The sequence below is a fragment of the Lissotriton vulgaris genome, unplaced genomic scaffold (genome assembly GCF_964263255.1).
Source record: "Lissotriton vulgaris unplaced genomic scaffold, aLisVul1.2 SCAFFOLD_4612, whole genome shotgun sequence".
In the NCBI taxonomy this organism is placed as follows: domain Eukaryota; kingdom Metazoa; phylum Chordata; class Amphibia; order Caudata; family Salamandridae; genus Lissotriton; species Lissotriton vulgaris.
In genome coordinates, this window is record NW_028246038.1 from 117,335 (window position 1) to 134,092 (window position 16,758).

Sequence of the window (16,758 nt, forward strand, 5' to 3'; positions counted from 1 at the left end):
AAACATCAGATTGTAACAATTTCACACGTCTTCATCGAGATTGGGTCCATAGAGCGTTAAATAAAATATAAGCATTAGTCTGATAAAGAGACACCGGAAGCCAGCCAGAGATACTGTTGAGCCATATTGAGGACCATGAGTCATCTGATAGGGAAATGGAAAGTTCATTATTCCAAAAAGATGAGATTGCACCAACATTGGAGCCCTGGGAGGTGGTAAATTTTTTATAAAAAACAGAGACAGCTTTGGGGAAAGACGTACCAGCCGTAAGGTAAATTAATAGGTCATTAGTGGTGGAAGAGGGAATACCATTGGGAAAAGAGTCCAACATTGAGTTACATAAAGATTGATATTTTGAGAAATCAGAAGCCGGGATATCAAACTTTAACTGTAGTTGCTCAAAAGGAATAAAGGCATTTCCACAAAATACATCTTTAAGATATAAAATTCCTTTTGAAATCCATGAGGACCAGAAGTTAATGTTTCTGTTTAGTTTAAGTAAAGCACTATGCCATAAAGACAAGTGGACTGTAGAGAGTAAGGGTAAATCAAAATTAGAGTCCAAATCATTAATTATTAATCTAGAGGATTTAATTATAGATGACAGATGAACAACCTTGGATGCAGAAGACATTGACATCAAAGAGGGCAATGAAAAGGGTTGTACAATTAACCAAAAAGGAGGTTTGACCACATGTGAATTTGTAAACCATAAGGAGCTTTGTTTTAAGATAAAAGCTTTATGGTAGAGGTAAAAGTCTGGAAGGGCAAATCCCGCCTGGGACTTAGGGAGTTTTAATTTCCTGTAAGCAATACGAGGAACTTTGTTAGACCAAAGGAATTTAGATAACAGTTTATCAACATCTTTATAGAATTTAAGAGGAAATTGAGTGGGAATCATAGCCAAGGAGTAGAAGATTTTTGGTGCAATATTCATTTTTACAGCCTCCATTCTCCCCCACCAGGTGAGATAAAGGGAAGACCACTTGGACGTTTTGTTTTTGATATAATCAAGTATAAAATCGCTATTTAGTTTTAATGTAGCAGGCAACAAGTAGGAAAATAGGATACCCAAGTACTTAAGCTTAATGTTTTGCCAAAGAATATCTGTGTTTGGTAGCATATCCGAGGTACAAAAAGCTTTCAAAGGAAAAAATTCAGTCTTACTTACATTTAATTTGTAACCTGAAACCATTAAATAATTTGCAATAATGTCTAATAGGGAGGGAACAGAGGAAAGAGGATTACTAATAAACAAAAAAATTTCATCTACATAAGCTAAAGTTTTAACAGTGACATCATTTATCGCAATACCCAGAATATTGTCACAGCAGCGGATATAATTAAGAAAAGGCTCAATTCCTAATAAAAATAACAGTGGGGAAAGGGGACAACCCTGCCTAGTACCTCTAAAGAGAGGAAATTGAGTAGAAATGTGACAATTAATAAACAAACGAGCAGTAGGGGCAAAATATAAAGCAGAAATCATACGAATAAAATGGGCACCAAAATTAAAAGATAATAAAGTTTTAAATAAAAATTGCCAATGAATTTTGTCAAATGCTTTTTCTGCATCCAAAGCCATCACTCCCGCAGGGGATGTAAGGTGAGGGCTCTGTTCAATAACGTGTAAAAGCGTTCTGGTATTATTAGCAGAGTACCTATTTTTCATAAAACCAGATTGATCTGGATGAATGATGGAGTGAAGGACAGGAGCTAATCTAGTGGCAAGGATTTTAGCATAAAGCTTACAGTCCTGGTTTATTAGGGAGATGGGACGATAATTAGAAACCAGGGTAGGGTCCTTATCAGGCTTGGGCAAAACAATGATTAGAGCATCCGTAAAGGAGCCCGAAATAGTGCCAGAGGGACCAAAATGGGAAAAAAAGTGCACTTAAATAAGGTAAAAGGTGAGACTGAAACTCTTTATAAAATTCAGCTGGAATACCATCCGTGCCTGGGGATTTATTCTTAGGAAGTGATTTAATAGCAAGTAAAATCTCATCACAAGTAATTGGGGAATCTAAACCTATTCTATCTGATGGAGAAATATGAGGCAAATTACACTTATTTAAAAAGGAATCAATTAAGGAATCATCACAGGGGACAGGTTTACTATATATGGTAGAGTACAAATTTAAAAATTCTTGGACAATATCATTATGGGAAATAGCAACTTGGCCACGAGAACCACGTATTGAGGTTATTTGAGTCTCATCCCTCTTGATCCGTAAATAGGTTGCAAGGAGTTTCCCAGACCTGTTGGCATTAAAGCGAAATTTAGCATTGGATTTTGCGAGTTGGATCCCTGCTCTAGTACTAAGTAGAGCCTTAAATTCATAACAAAGCTTTTGTAGTTTAAATTTGTGTTGAGGGTCATTCGAAGAAATAAATAAATGTTCATATTTATCAATTTGTTTTTCCAAGAGTTTAACATTAGAGTTAAATTGTTTCTTTTCATGGGCCATAATAGAAATTGTGGTACCTCTAATGTAGGCCTTAAATGCATCCCATCTATTGACAATTGAAGTTGAACCTTCAGGATTGAACAAATAATAGTCTTGAATATCTTGTAATAGTTTAGGTTTATGCGTATCATTGAGTACAATGTTCGTGTTCATATGCCAACTAATTTGTTTGGTAAAAGTAGAGGAAATATTTAAAACAAAGGAAATTACGGCATGGTCCGAAATATCAATATTACCTACAACAGGATTGGTGGCTGATTGAAGTAATGATGGCGAAAGCAAAAAATAATCAATCCTTGAATGAGAATTATGGGGATTAGAGAAAAAGGAAAACCATTCAACAGTAGGAAAGTGTAGCCTCCAAATATCAGCCAACTTGGCTGTGCAAAGGAAAGATTTAAAGGCATGAAAAACTTTAGGAGGTCGGAATTTTGTAGTGGAAAGCCTATCTAGCAACGGATCAATAATCACATTAAAATCCCCCCCAACAATCAAGGGAACTTGCCCCAACTTTAGAACTTCAGTAGTTATAGTAGAACGAAGGGTCATCAGCCATAGGGCCATAGATATTAAGCAAAAAGAAGGTTGAGTCGTGAATTTTAACCTTAACCAGAATATATCTACCTTCTGTGTCAGTAAACTTTCTAAGAATCTGACAGTGCAACCTTTTTGCAAAGAAAATTGCCACACCATTTTTCTTCCCCAGCGCAGGAGAGGAAACAATATTATCTACCCACTTTTTCCTCATATATTGTAAAATTTTGTCTTCAACATGCGTTTCTTGGAGAAAACAAATGTCAGCTTTGCCCGCACCCAAGTAGTCCAAGATTTTAGTGCGTTTTACTGGATGTCGTAGACCCTTGACATTAAGTGAAACAATTTTAACATCATGAATATTAGCCATTAGGAAATAGAAGGAAAAGGATAGAAAAAGATTCAAAGGAAGAGGAAATGAAAAACAGCCATGGAGAAAGCGAAACTCTATGTAGAGAGCAAGAAAAGGAAAGACACAAAAGGGAGAAACACAAAGGGAAGGAAAAAGAACAAACAAGAAACATAAACATAAATAAGAACATAGAGACGCACACCCGTTCCTCAAGCATGGCCATAAAACAGTTGGAGCCCGTGAAGAGAGAGATATTTAAATGCCAGGAGAAATCAGACTATAAGCATTCAAGTAACGGGATCATGAGTGTCCATTGACGTTGAAGCTTGTTGATCCAGAAAAATTCTTAAATCTTCAGGACGATGAAAAGATTTAGAGAAGGAGTCTTTCCATACTCTCATCGTAGAAGGATCAAATAGACCATACTTAAAACCAAGGCTTCTCAGTTGTGGACGATAAGAGGAAAATTCCTTGCGAATAGCAACCGTTTCCTTAGCAAAGTCTTGATGGATAAAGATTTTACAGCCATCCACTAAGAGTGAGGGAATGTCTCTTGCTGCTTTCCTGATAAGGACCAAATGATGGTGTCGCAAAACCTTAAAAATCATTTGCCTAGGTTTAGTGTGGCGAGGATTCCTATGTGAGGGAATTCTGTGAGCCTTATCCACTTCAAATTTTTCGGGGAATTTGATATTTAGGAGGCCAGGAAGCAAGGACTCTAGATATAAGCGACAATCAGATCCCTCAACCTCTTCAGGCAGATTGAAAATACGGAGATTGTATTGTCTATTACGGTTTTCCAATTCCAGCAGTTGAGTATGCATTGGTACTATTTGACTCATCATAGGTGTAAAAGCGTCCAACTTATTTTTATTGTCCTGAATTTTGATAGTATTATCAGACACTTTCATGGACATAGAAGCCATATCTTTGCGAACATTTTTCACTTCAGTTGCAATAGTATCAGTATTCAGGCGCAGCGCTTGAATTTCCTCCAAAATTAGAGCAAGGGAAGGTTCAGAAGACTCAACAACCTTAGACTTAGTTGGAGGAGGCGATATCTGCTGTTTCTTTTTATTAGCAGCCAAATTTTTATTTTCCATCTTGGGGTGAAAAAATAACCTTTTGCGTCAGAGAAATGCAGAAAATGAAAAACACCTCAAAATGTAATAGATATGAGGGAAAAAGGACGTAAAATTCCCCAAAAGCTCTTCAAAAGGACTGGTGCAGCAGCTAAACTGGGTCGTGGGTGTGGCCAGGCCCAAGCCAGGCCCTCTCTTCGTGAGCACTCCGCCCACTATGCAGAGCAAGCCGGCAGAAGCTGGAGCAGAGGCAGGGGAGAGGAACCAAGGAGCCAGTAGGAGTACTTCCCCACAAAGAAATCACCTAAAAATCGAGCACAAGGTAGGAGACATGCATAGAATGCAAGCGCCGCTATAATTTGGTGTTTCCTGACAGGAATATCGTCGTTTGTCGGCTAATTGGGCCGGGACACTTACGGAGCTCGGGAGGCAGTGGCCATCTTGGTCGACGCGCTCGCGCGACTCCTGTTTCAAGTAATTTTAACAGAAGGTAAAATGCCATCAAATTGGAAGGGTGCAATAATCAGACCAATCCACAAAAAAGGCAGTAGGGAGGAACCTCAAAACAATAGATTGATAAACCTTTTGGACATAGGGGAAAAGGTATTCTCAAAATTAGTCTTAAATAGGCTAAACGACTGGGTTGAGGAGTATTCAATAGTACCCATTGAACAGGGCGGTTTCAGAGAGGGACATTCCACAATAGACCATTGTTTCTCTCTATGGGCAATGGCAAGGAAGTCAACGGAACAGAACGGAAAGCTCTGATGCTGCTTCGTGGACTTCCGAGCCGCCTTCGACTCAGTGGACCGGGACTGCCTCTGGGAAACACTAATTAATAAAAACATCTAAAGAGACCTATTGACAATATCAAAAGAATTACACCGAGGCAACTGGGCTCAAGTAATTAGGGACACGCCCACCAGAGGCCACGCCCCCCTAGTCCTAGCTATAAAAAACGCGCTGAACTACAAGCGAGTCAGATAACTTGGACCCTCCTGAGGCGCAGCCGGGAGTAGAAGGAGATTGAATTATTCACTGTTTTAAAACTTAAATACTGTATTTTTTGGCACTTGATTTTTAACTCACTCACCGCTCCTGGGACACATCCTTTGTGTGCAGGCACCTTTCCACGCCGAAAACGAGCGCTGGTAAGGGCGAAATCGCTGCATTTCCCGCCTAATTATCTCCCCTCGCCCTGATTGGGACACGCCCACCAGAGGCCACGCACCCCTAGTCCTAGCTATAAAAAACACGCTGAACTACAAGCGAGTCAGATAACTTGGACCCTTCTGAGGCGCAGCCTGGAGTAGAAGGAGATTGAATTATTCACTGTTTTAAAACTTAAATACTGTATTTTTTGGCACTTGATTTTTAACTCACTCACCCCTCCTGGGACACATACTTTGTGTGCAGGCACCTTTCCACGCTGAAAACGAGCGCTGGTAAGGGCGAAATCGCCGCATTTCCCGCCTAATTATCTCCCCTCACCCTGATTGGGACACGCCCACCAGAGGCCACGCCCCCCTAGTCCTAGCTATAAAAAACGCGCTGAATTACAAGCGAGTCAGATAACTTGGACCCTCCTGAGGCGCAGCCGGGAGTAGAAGGAGATTGAATTATTCACTGTTTTAAAACTTAAATACTGTATTTTTTGGCACTTGATTTTTAACTCACTCACCCCTCCTGGGACACATCCTTTGTGTGCAGGCACCTTTCCACGCTGAAAACGAGCGCTGGTAAGGTCTATCGCCGCATTTCCCGCCTAATTATCTCCTCTCGCCCTGATTGGGACACGCCCACCAGAGGCCACGCCCCCCTAGTCCTAGCTATAAAAAACGCGCTGAACTACAAGCGAGTCAGATAACTTGGACCCTCCTGAGGCGCAGCCGGGAGTAGAAGGAGATTGAATTATTCACTGTTTTAAAACATAAATACTGTATTTTTTGGCACTTGATTTGAACTCACTTGCCCCTCCTGGGACACATCCTTTGTGTGCAGGCACCTTTCCACTCTGAAAACGAGCGCTGGTAAGGGCGAAATCGCCGCATTTCCCGCCTAATTATCTCCCCTCGCCCTGATTGGGACACGCCCACTAGAGGCCACGCCTCCACTTATCACCTCCCTTCAAAACATGTGCATGTACCGGAAGCGCAGCGGACGAGCGCAGCGGGCGCGCCGAATGCGCGCCGAAGGCACGCATAAGACAAGCTCGCCTGTGCTCGTCCATGCCGAGACCGGGCCTAGGGCTACCCCCCCTATATCCCCGGCTACAAAACTCAGACATTACAGCTCAGAAACTCTCATGGGATTAAGACCCACCGGCAGGGACTACCTTCAGTCACAGTTTCATGCAGAAAACATCCCACATACCTGCCCCTCCTGCCAATCAACCCTGAAGCCTAAGCCGGCGCCAGACCATTCACATGAGTACCGCATGTTCTTGCTCAACTGCAGATCCCTGCCAAAACACAGGGCAGAGTTTGCATTATTGCTGGAAGAATGTATGCCAGACATTGTTTTCCTAACAGAAACATGGCGGGCCACAGATTCGGACCCCGCGGTAATCACAGCTCTCCCTCCCGGCTTCCAAATCACTCGGCTGGACCGCCCTGAGGGCAGAGGAGGAGGTCTAGCTATTATTTACAAAGACCAATTCCTCTGTCGAGTTATTCCGGAGACCATCCCTGACTGCGAGAGCCTAGCCTTCTGCCTCGAACTCTCCCCTAACACCTGCTTCACAGGTACTCTAATTTACCGCCCTCCAGGCCCTCCCAAACAATTCCACAACCTTCTCCCCCGATTGTGGCAGGACGTGTCAGCACTTCCTCGAACTTCACCCTGTTAGGGGATCTTAACTGCCACTTTGACTCCACAACCGATCACAAAGCTACCATGATGATAAATGACCTAGCAGCGCTGCAGCTAACTCAAATCGTTAGGTCCCCCACTCACGTCAAAGGCCATTTGCTGGACCCTGTATTCAGCAATTGTGCAGATCTTACATCTAGCCCACCAATCCCCCTTCCATGGACTGACCATTTACTAGTCCCCTTCACCTGGACCACACTCAAACCCCCAACCATAAAACCCACAGTACGAATAGCTAGAGCCTGGTCCCGCCTTCCAGTCGACAAATGGATGAGCAAACTCGCTAGCAACCCTCCTCTCCATAACAAGGATCCATGCCTAGCTAACCAGACCTATGAAGACTGGATCACCCAATCCCTTGACAACACTCTCCCCAAAAGAAAAAACACTCTAAAACGTTCCCACAAATCGGCACCATGGTATTCAGAGGCCCTTAGGGCAAAGAAACGCCTATGCAGGAAAGCTGAAAGGAAATGGCGTCTGGACTTCTCTCCAATAGAAAAAACCCAATATCGAACGCTACTTAAAGAGTACAAAGAAGAAATCAAAGCCACTCAAGCGGCATATTTTTCTAACAAAATCATGTCAGCCAAATCAAAACCTAGGGAGATTTTCCTAATAGTAAAAAATCTCACCAAGCTACCACCCAGCCTACCTGTTACCACATCCACAGAGCACTGCAACAATGTGGCAGCCTTTTTCCATCAAAAAATTGACAAAATCTACGCCTCCTTTCCCCCCTTGGCCACCTCCGTCCCAGCCTCGACTAACTCAGTCTTGGCAAACCCTACCCCACAGACCCCCACTACACTAGCTCACTTCCCCCCTCTAGATCTGGCATCTCTGGAAACTGTAGCCCGGAAAGTCAAATCTGGCTCCTACAACGACCCAGCCCCACCAGACATTATAATGTCGGCATCTCAGGTCACCCTGCCCATCATAATGGACCTCCTGAATGCCTCTATCTCCTTCGGCACGGTCCCGCCTGGATGGAAAAGGGCCATGGTTAAAGCACTGCTGAAAAAACCCAGTTTGGACCCATTAGACTTCAGCAACTATCGGCCAATCTCCCTGCTTCCCTGGCTGAGCAAGGTGTTGGAGAAATACATCAACAGCCTTCTGGTCACCTTCCTAGAAACCAACCAACTGCTAGACCCCACCCAGACAGGCTTCCGACCCAAGCACGGAACCGAGACCGCCCTCCTCAAGGTCACCGAAGAATCCAGAAAAATCTTGGACTAAGGAGGATCAGTGGCAGTGATCCTCCTTGACCTCAGCGCGGCCTTTGACACGGTCAGCCACGACATCCTGCTTAACCGTCTGTCTAATGTAGGTGTCAAGCACCAGGCTTGGCTATGGTTCGAGTCCTTCCTGAAAGACAGATCCTTTCAGGTTTTCGACGGTGAATCAGTATCTACCAGCAGACCTTTAAGGTGCGGAGTCCCACAAGGCTCCGCTTTAAGCCCGGCGCTTTTTAACATTTATATGAGGCCACTGGCTGAGGTTGTTCGTCCGTATGGAGTTAAGATCATCTCCTATGCGGATAACACCCAGCTGGTGGTCTCACTGGCGCATGAGGCCAACATCCCCATGAGCGAGGGACTCTGTAAATGCCTTGAGGAAGTAAAAAGCTGGATGTCTTCCTCATCACTCAAGCTAAACGGGGACAAGACGGAGCTGATGCTTCTAGGTCCCGTGAATCCTAGCTCCTTCAATTCCCTGTGGCCACCCTGTCTGGGCACCCCCCCAACAACCAAGGACAACATCAAGAGTCTTGGGGTGTGGCTCGATAAATCCCTGTCATTCGACACACAAGCCACCAAACTGTCTGCCACCTGTTTTGGCCTTCTTAAAATGCTCAAAAAAATTCTTCATCTTTTACCCATGGAGGCAAAACAAGTGGCCATCCAGGGTCTGATCCAGTCCCGCCTGGACTTCAATAATGTCCTATACCTCGCTGCACCAGACTACACATTGCGGAGACTTCAAACAGTGCAGAACTGTGCAGCTCGGACACTGCTCCAGCTCCCACGCCGACAATCCGTCAGAGCTAGTCTGACCGGTCTACACTGGCTGCGAGTCCGCCAAAGAATCCACTTCAAAGCCTTGTGTATTGCCCACTTGGCTTTCTGGGACAAAGGCCCAATCATCACCCGCGACCTAATCTCTCACTACCATCCAAGCAGAAACCTACGGTCAAACCAGACTTTTTTGGCCACCGCACCCAGAATAAAAAGAGCCAGAGCAGGCGGTAGGACCTTCACCCATAACGCTTCCAAGCTATGGAACGCCCTTCCCCTACAGCTGAGAGCCAATTCCAATCTTACCTCATTCCGGAAACAGCTCAAGACTCTTCTTTTCAACTCCCCACAATAATTCTGGTAACTATCCCCGCCTCTGCCTATACATCTGTCGGTCCCTCAGCGCTTGGACGCCCCCGGGCATCAATCGCGCTTAATAAATCCACATACAAATACAAATACAAAATACCGAGGGGTCATTAACACCAAAAATCCCTATCGAAAACGGTTTAAGACAAGGCTGTGTACTGGCCCCCCAGCTATTTTCCATATTTCTATCGAAATTACCGGATTGTGTTGAAGTGGAGGGTAGTGCCAGCCCAAGAATGAATGGCAAAAAGGTGCCGTGTCTTCTATACGCGGACAACCTCGTAATAGTTGACCAAACAGAAATAGGCCTTCAAAGGAAGCTGAACTCTTTTAATGAATACTGCACAAAGAAATTTTTAAAGGTAAACTTAGACAAGACTAAAATTCTAAGCTTTGGGAAAAAAGCTACTAAGTTTAATTGGTTTTTAGGGATCTCAAATTAGAATCCGTTAATAAATACCGCTACCTAGGGGTGTGGTTTGACAAAAAATTAAATTGGCAGACACACCTAGAAGCCCAAAAAGCTAAGGCACAAACATCAATCGCTGGCTTAAAAATGTTTAATCGTGACTATGGGATAAGTCTCATCGACCTCTACTAAAAGCTTTCAGTGCAATGATACCTCCGCAAGTACTCAATGGAGCAGAGATCCTTTATTTGAGTGGTAAGGGAGTCTGGGACCTAGAGGAAGGAAAATGCCTGAACAACCTTCTATCCCTGCCCCCATCAGCAATGGTGCAAGCAATAAGAACAGAACTAGGAACAACGGCTAGGGGGGTACAATCACAAGTAGCAGTGATTAGATTTTGGAAACACCTTGAAAATTAAAAAGGACAAAAAGTTGCACAATGGTGTCGGAAAGAGATACAATTAAGTAATTTAAACTGGGCAAAAACGAGTAAGAAGAGAATGGTACAGGCCTGCGAGAACATAAAAGTGGACATATGCCAAGATTCCCTACAAGTAGAGTGCACAGAAAAAGAGCTAAAGTTGAATGGACAAGAAGCCACTAGAAGCGCGGATAGGGAATACCTTGGTAAGAAAATATCAGTAGAGTTCATGATGAATTCATGGGCAAAGAAAAACTGGTTCCCTTACCTGGATACCCTACCAAACCCGTGGTTTAGACAAGAGATCCTAAGGTTGCGCATTGGGATTAACCAATGGCTAATAAATAAATAAATTAAAACCAAAATGCTGGTTCCTAATGGGTGTTGTAAATGTAGGCTGGGTACAAAAGGGGATTCAGTGCACATTCTATTGGACTGTATAAACATCTTAGATCTGCGTAAACTTTGGCTGCGCCCTATATTTGTAAAATATGGTATAAGAACTCGGGTGCAAGCGATTGAGCTCATTACAGAATTGCCTAGTATCGACATTGCAGTTGCTTTAGGGAAGTTCATAAAGGTAGTACAGAGATTCATAATAAGTCAAGAATAATATTTTAGAATTTTTATAACGAATGAATTTAAATCTTGTCTAGGAGAATTGGTTGGTTTTATTAACCCATACGGGGTAAGGATTTTACTAAAGAAGCGATTGTATGAGCACCCATTTATAAATGTCATGTACCTAGGGGGAGATCATTTTATAAATTGCGGTAGAATATTTTAACGTATCCAGCCCGAGTCATTGCTGGGGAATATTTTAAAAAATCAATATTAATTGCTTTGTATTTGTTTAAAGATTACGATCTAAATAAACATACTTTTTGACTTGACTTGACTTGGTAGAAGGGTCCTGATTGGCTACTGCTGTAGTTGGTCCCGCCCTTCCAAGAGCCTGCTACATCCGGGTCACTGCTGGCAAGCTGTGTGAGGAGGGAAGAGTTGCGGGTTAGCACGGAGGAAATGACACCGTCGTCGTCCTCTGGCATACTTTGGTAAGGAATCCATTGCGTGGTGTTAGCGTTCCGTCCTGTCTCAGGTATGGGGACGGGACCTTCCTCACAGGTCCTAAGTCACATGTTCTAGGTTGTCTAATCATTGGTTACTTTGCTATAGGATGAAGAGCTAATGTGACACTGATGCTAGCTGGTTGGGGCTTTTTTAGGTACTGAGGTGAGTTTCTGGTACACCACAATTCACAAATGTCCTAGGTCTCTATGCACAGTTCTGTGTATGAGCAGAAATCCTTGCAACACCACTGTTCCGGGGTGATGTGGTGACATAAAACAGATTTTGATTGCCCTGAAAAACAAGGACTAATAATAATCTGCCAGAAAAGTGTAGAGTTCCTCATTTCGCCAGCATTGGTTAGATCAGCCCACGCCTGTTTTTAGGTCTCGCCTCTCAATGCGCAAGCGCATTGAAGAGGCGAGACTATAGCGTCTTAAACAGACTTTACCTAACTGGGCGATTTGGTGCTGTGCCCGTGGCTTTTAGGTCAATGCGCAAGCGCATTGACCTAAAATGCGCGTGCACATCACCAAATCGCCGTCTGTTCCCTCAGCCGCACTCCTCCCACACCTTTGAAGGGAAGCTTAGCTTCACTTCAAAGGCCCCTGCTGCTTTCACACCCTCTCCCCGCTCCGCCCCCTCCCCTGCCCGCCGTGTCGCATTTCTCCTCCCCCCTTCTCTGCCTTCCCTCCGTCACTCGGCCCCCTCCCCTGCCTGCGTTTTACGGACTTCCTTTTATCCTGTGCCCTTTAGCCCTGTTTCTTTTTCCCTAATCTTAGACCGTATTTTCTCCAAACTGTTCACACTATCTTTCTCAGTCGTTTGTAAATAATTGTGCGTGTGTGTGCACATGTTCAGCTGCCACCACTGATTTTGTGAGAGTTATTCTACCCGAGTGGCACAGCGGCTTCGCATGCCCGTGTTTACACACTGTCACCAGCCTGACACTGAAGCAGGCGGATTTTCCACTTGGGCTGTCAAACGTAATCTTCATCAAGAAGGCCCCTACTACTTACAGTTAGCTGCGAAAAACACAGTCTGGCGGATGCTACAGTCATTTAAGCACAGTGCGAATCTCAAGCTTTTATTCGAGGCTATGGCTTCTTGAAAATAATAAATATTATTGTATGTTTGAACGAATGTGTCTGGGTTGTCCAGGAATCCGCCAGTTTGACTCTGGATACCGTCCAGCCAAGAAAATGTTCGATGTTGAAAGGTAAACAATGTTTGAAAGATGCACTGGGCTGCGCAGTTATCCGGGTGAATGATGGCGTTGCAGGCATGCATCCATCTGAGTGTGCGTCTGTAAAACGCTGTACGGCGCAACGACAACACAAGCGCTTTGTGCAGCACTACATAATAAATATAAGAAAATAAAAGGAGATGTTTGCTTCAGATCAACAGCTCAGGCTCGAGGTATGCACCTAAAAATAGGGTACTTTTGTTTTTTCGCATTTTTTTTAGTCGGTAATGCTCGAGTTTCCCTGTTTCACGCTAAAACGGATTCACCACCACATCCACCATCACCATCACATCCACCATCACATCCACCACCACCACCACATCCACCATCACCTCCACATCCACTATGACATCCACCGCCACATCCACCACCACATCCACCACCACCACATCCACCACATCCACCACCACCGCATCCACCACATCCACCACCACCGCATCCACCACCACCACCACACCCACCACCACTACATCCACCACCACATCCACTACAACCACCACCCCATCCACCACTACCACCACCACTGCATCCACCACCACCACCACATCCACCACCACCACATCCATCACCACATCCACCATCACCACCACGTCCACCACCACCACATCCACCATCACATCCACTGCCACATCCACCATCACCTCCACATCCACCATGACATCCACCGCCACATCCACCACCACATCCACCACCACCGCATCCACCACCACCGCATCCACCACCATCACCACACCCACCACCACTACATCCACCACCATATCCACTACAACCACCACTACCACTACCACCGCATCCACCACCACCACATCCACCACCACATCCACCGCATCCACCACCACATCCACCATCACCATCACATCCACCACCACATCCACCATCACCTCCACATCCACCATGACATCCACCGCCACATCCACCACCACATCCACCACATTCACCACCACCGCATCCACCACATCCACCACCACTGCATCCACCACCACCACCACACCCACCACCATTACATCCACCACCACACCTGTTGGTCTGATCACCACAGCATAAGTTTCTCCTTCCAGTTAGACAAGACTACCCATTTCAAGTTACAAACTAGCAAAACCATTAGGAAATGGACTTCTATGGATATGCCAGCCTTTCTTAACTTTTTAGGTGACTCCCTTCCCCTTGACAGCACTAATGTGGAGTAAGCGTGGGCGGAAAATCCGTTCCGCTCGCGGATTTTGCGGATTTTCGGGAAATCCGCAATCCGCGAGATTTGCGGATTTCCCGCAAAATCCGCAAATTCGCACGCAGCGGATTTTTTTGGCGGCGCGCGGCGTTGGTGATACAATTTTTGCGGCGCGCGGCGTTTATCATCGTTTGCCGAGTTGTTTTTTTCGATAGTTTGCGAGTGCTGCGCCATTTTGGATCTTGCTGTGTGATCCCGCGGGAATTGGCGAGCGCGATTACGTCATCGCGGCTTGCCAGCGATAGTTTGTCAACGCGAGTACGGCGAGATCACGTCTCGCGGTACTTCGCAATTGCGAGATTTGAGATGCGGCGAGCGAAAATATAAATTTGCAATTCTGCACAAGAAATCCACCAGCAAGCAGCATAAACCTTCTAGAAATGATGATTTTTATGTGAATAACTCCTTAGTTTGACATTTGCCTGCACTTTTTTAGCGAGGAGTCCATTTTGGGGAGGGGGGCAGGGGGGTGGGAGGAAGGAAGTGCCCCATAGTCTTCAACTTCCTGTTCCTGTTCAGCAGGCTCCTCCCAGTGCTTTGTCCATCTCCTGGTCACTTTTCATTTGGATGTGGACCTGGAAGGATTACTTTTTGTGGATGCTGCTGGATCTTTGGATTTGAGGCCTTTTTGACTTTCTTTGGATCACTGTTGGATTAGAAATTTTACAAGTAAGTTTGTTTGGGGCATTACAGTTGCTGCAACTAAAATTTTGGGATTTTCGATTTTTGGGCTGTTTTGGGGCCTTTTGCCCAGGGGTACTCAGTGGTGGGTGGACTGATTCTTTCTGTGGGTTGTCTTGAACTTAAACATCATGGAGGCCATAGATGAATTGGGATTGTGCTGATTTTTCTGTGTTTTTCGATTTTTTTTTTTTGTAAAATTTTGTGTTTTTCGATTTTTGACCTGTTGTTGGGGCCTTGACCAGGGGTAGTGAGTGGTGCATGGGCCTAGTCTTTCTGTGGGCTGTCTTGAATTTAAACATCATGGAGGCCATGGATGGAATGGGATTGTGCTGATTTTGCAGTGTTTTTCGATTTTTGGGCCTGTACTTGTGGCCTTTTCACCAGGGGTATTTGAGTCTAGCATGGGCCTAGTCTTTCTGTGGGCTGTCTTGAATTTAAACATCATGGAGGCCATGGATGGAATGGGATTGTGCTGATTTTGCAGTGTTTTTCGATTTTTGGGGGTGTTCATGGGGAGGGACATGCCATGTGGCTGGTGGCCATTTTGAGTGCAGCTACAGGCACTGGCCATGTGCTGGCAGGCAAGTGGCCATTTTGAATGCAGGCTTTGTTGTTAGGCCTCCAACCATTTTGCCTACTTTTCAACCTTTATTTATGCCCAGGGGTAGTGAGTCTTGCATGGGCCTAGTATTTCTGTGGGTTGTCTTGAATTTAAACATCATGGAGGCCATGGATTGAATGGGATTGTGCTGATTTTGCAGTGTTTTTCGATTTTTGGGTGTGTTCATGGGGAGGGACATGCCATGTGGCTGGTGGCCATTTTGAGTGCAGCTACAGGCACTGGCCATGTGCTGGCAGGCAAGTGGCCATTTTGAATGCAGGCTTTGTTGTTAGGCCTCCAACCATTTTGCCTACTTTTCAACCTTTATTTATGCCCAGGGGTAGTGAGTCTTGCATGGGCCTAGTATTTCTGTGGGTTGTCTTGAATTTAAACATCATGGAGGCCATGGATTGAATGGGATTGTGCTGATTTTGCAGTGTTTTTCGATTTTTGGGCCTGTACTTGTGGCCTTTTCACCAGGGGTATTTGAGTCTAGCATGGGCCTAGTCTTTCTGTGGGCTGTCTTGAATTTAAACATCATGGAGGCCATGGATGGAATGGGATTGTGCTGATTTTGCAGTGTTTTTCGATTTTTGGGCCTGTACTTGTGGCCTTTTCACCAGGGGTATTTGAGTCTAGCATGGGCCTAGTCTTTCTGTGGGCTGTCTTGAATTTAAACATCATGGAGGCCATGGATGGAATGGGATTGTGCTGATTTTGCAGTGTTTTTCGATTTTTGGGGGTGTTCATGGGGAGGGACATGCCATGTGGCTGGTGGCCATTTTGAGTGCAGCTACAGGCACTGGCCATGTGCTGGCAGGCAAGTGGCCATTTTGAATGCAGGCTTTGTTGTTAGGCCTCCAACCATTTTGCCTACTTTTCAACCTTTATTTATGCCCAGGGGTAGTGAGTCTTGCATGGGCCTAGTATTTCTGTGGGTTGTCTTGAATTTAAACATCATGGAGGCCATGGATTGAATGGGATTGTGCTGATTTTGCAGTGTTTTTCGATTTTTGGGTGTGTTCGTGGGGAGGGACATGCCATGTGGCTGGTGGCCATTTTGAGTGCAGCTACAGGCACTGGCCATGTGCTGGCAGGCAAGTGGCCATTTTGAATGCAGGCTTTGTTGTTAGGCCTCCAACCATTTTGCCTACTTTTCAACCTTTATTTATGCCCAGGGGTAGTGAGTCTTGCATGGGCCTAGTATTTCTGTGGGTTGTCTTGAATTTAAACATCATGGAGGCCATGGATTGAATGGGATTGTGCTGATTTTGCAGTGTTTTTCGATTTTTGGGTGTGTTCGTGGGGAGGGACATGCCATGTGGCTGGTGGCCATTTTGAGTGCAGCTACAGGCACTGGCCATGTGCTGGCAGGCAAGTGGCCATTTTGAATGCAGGCTTTGT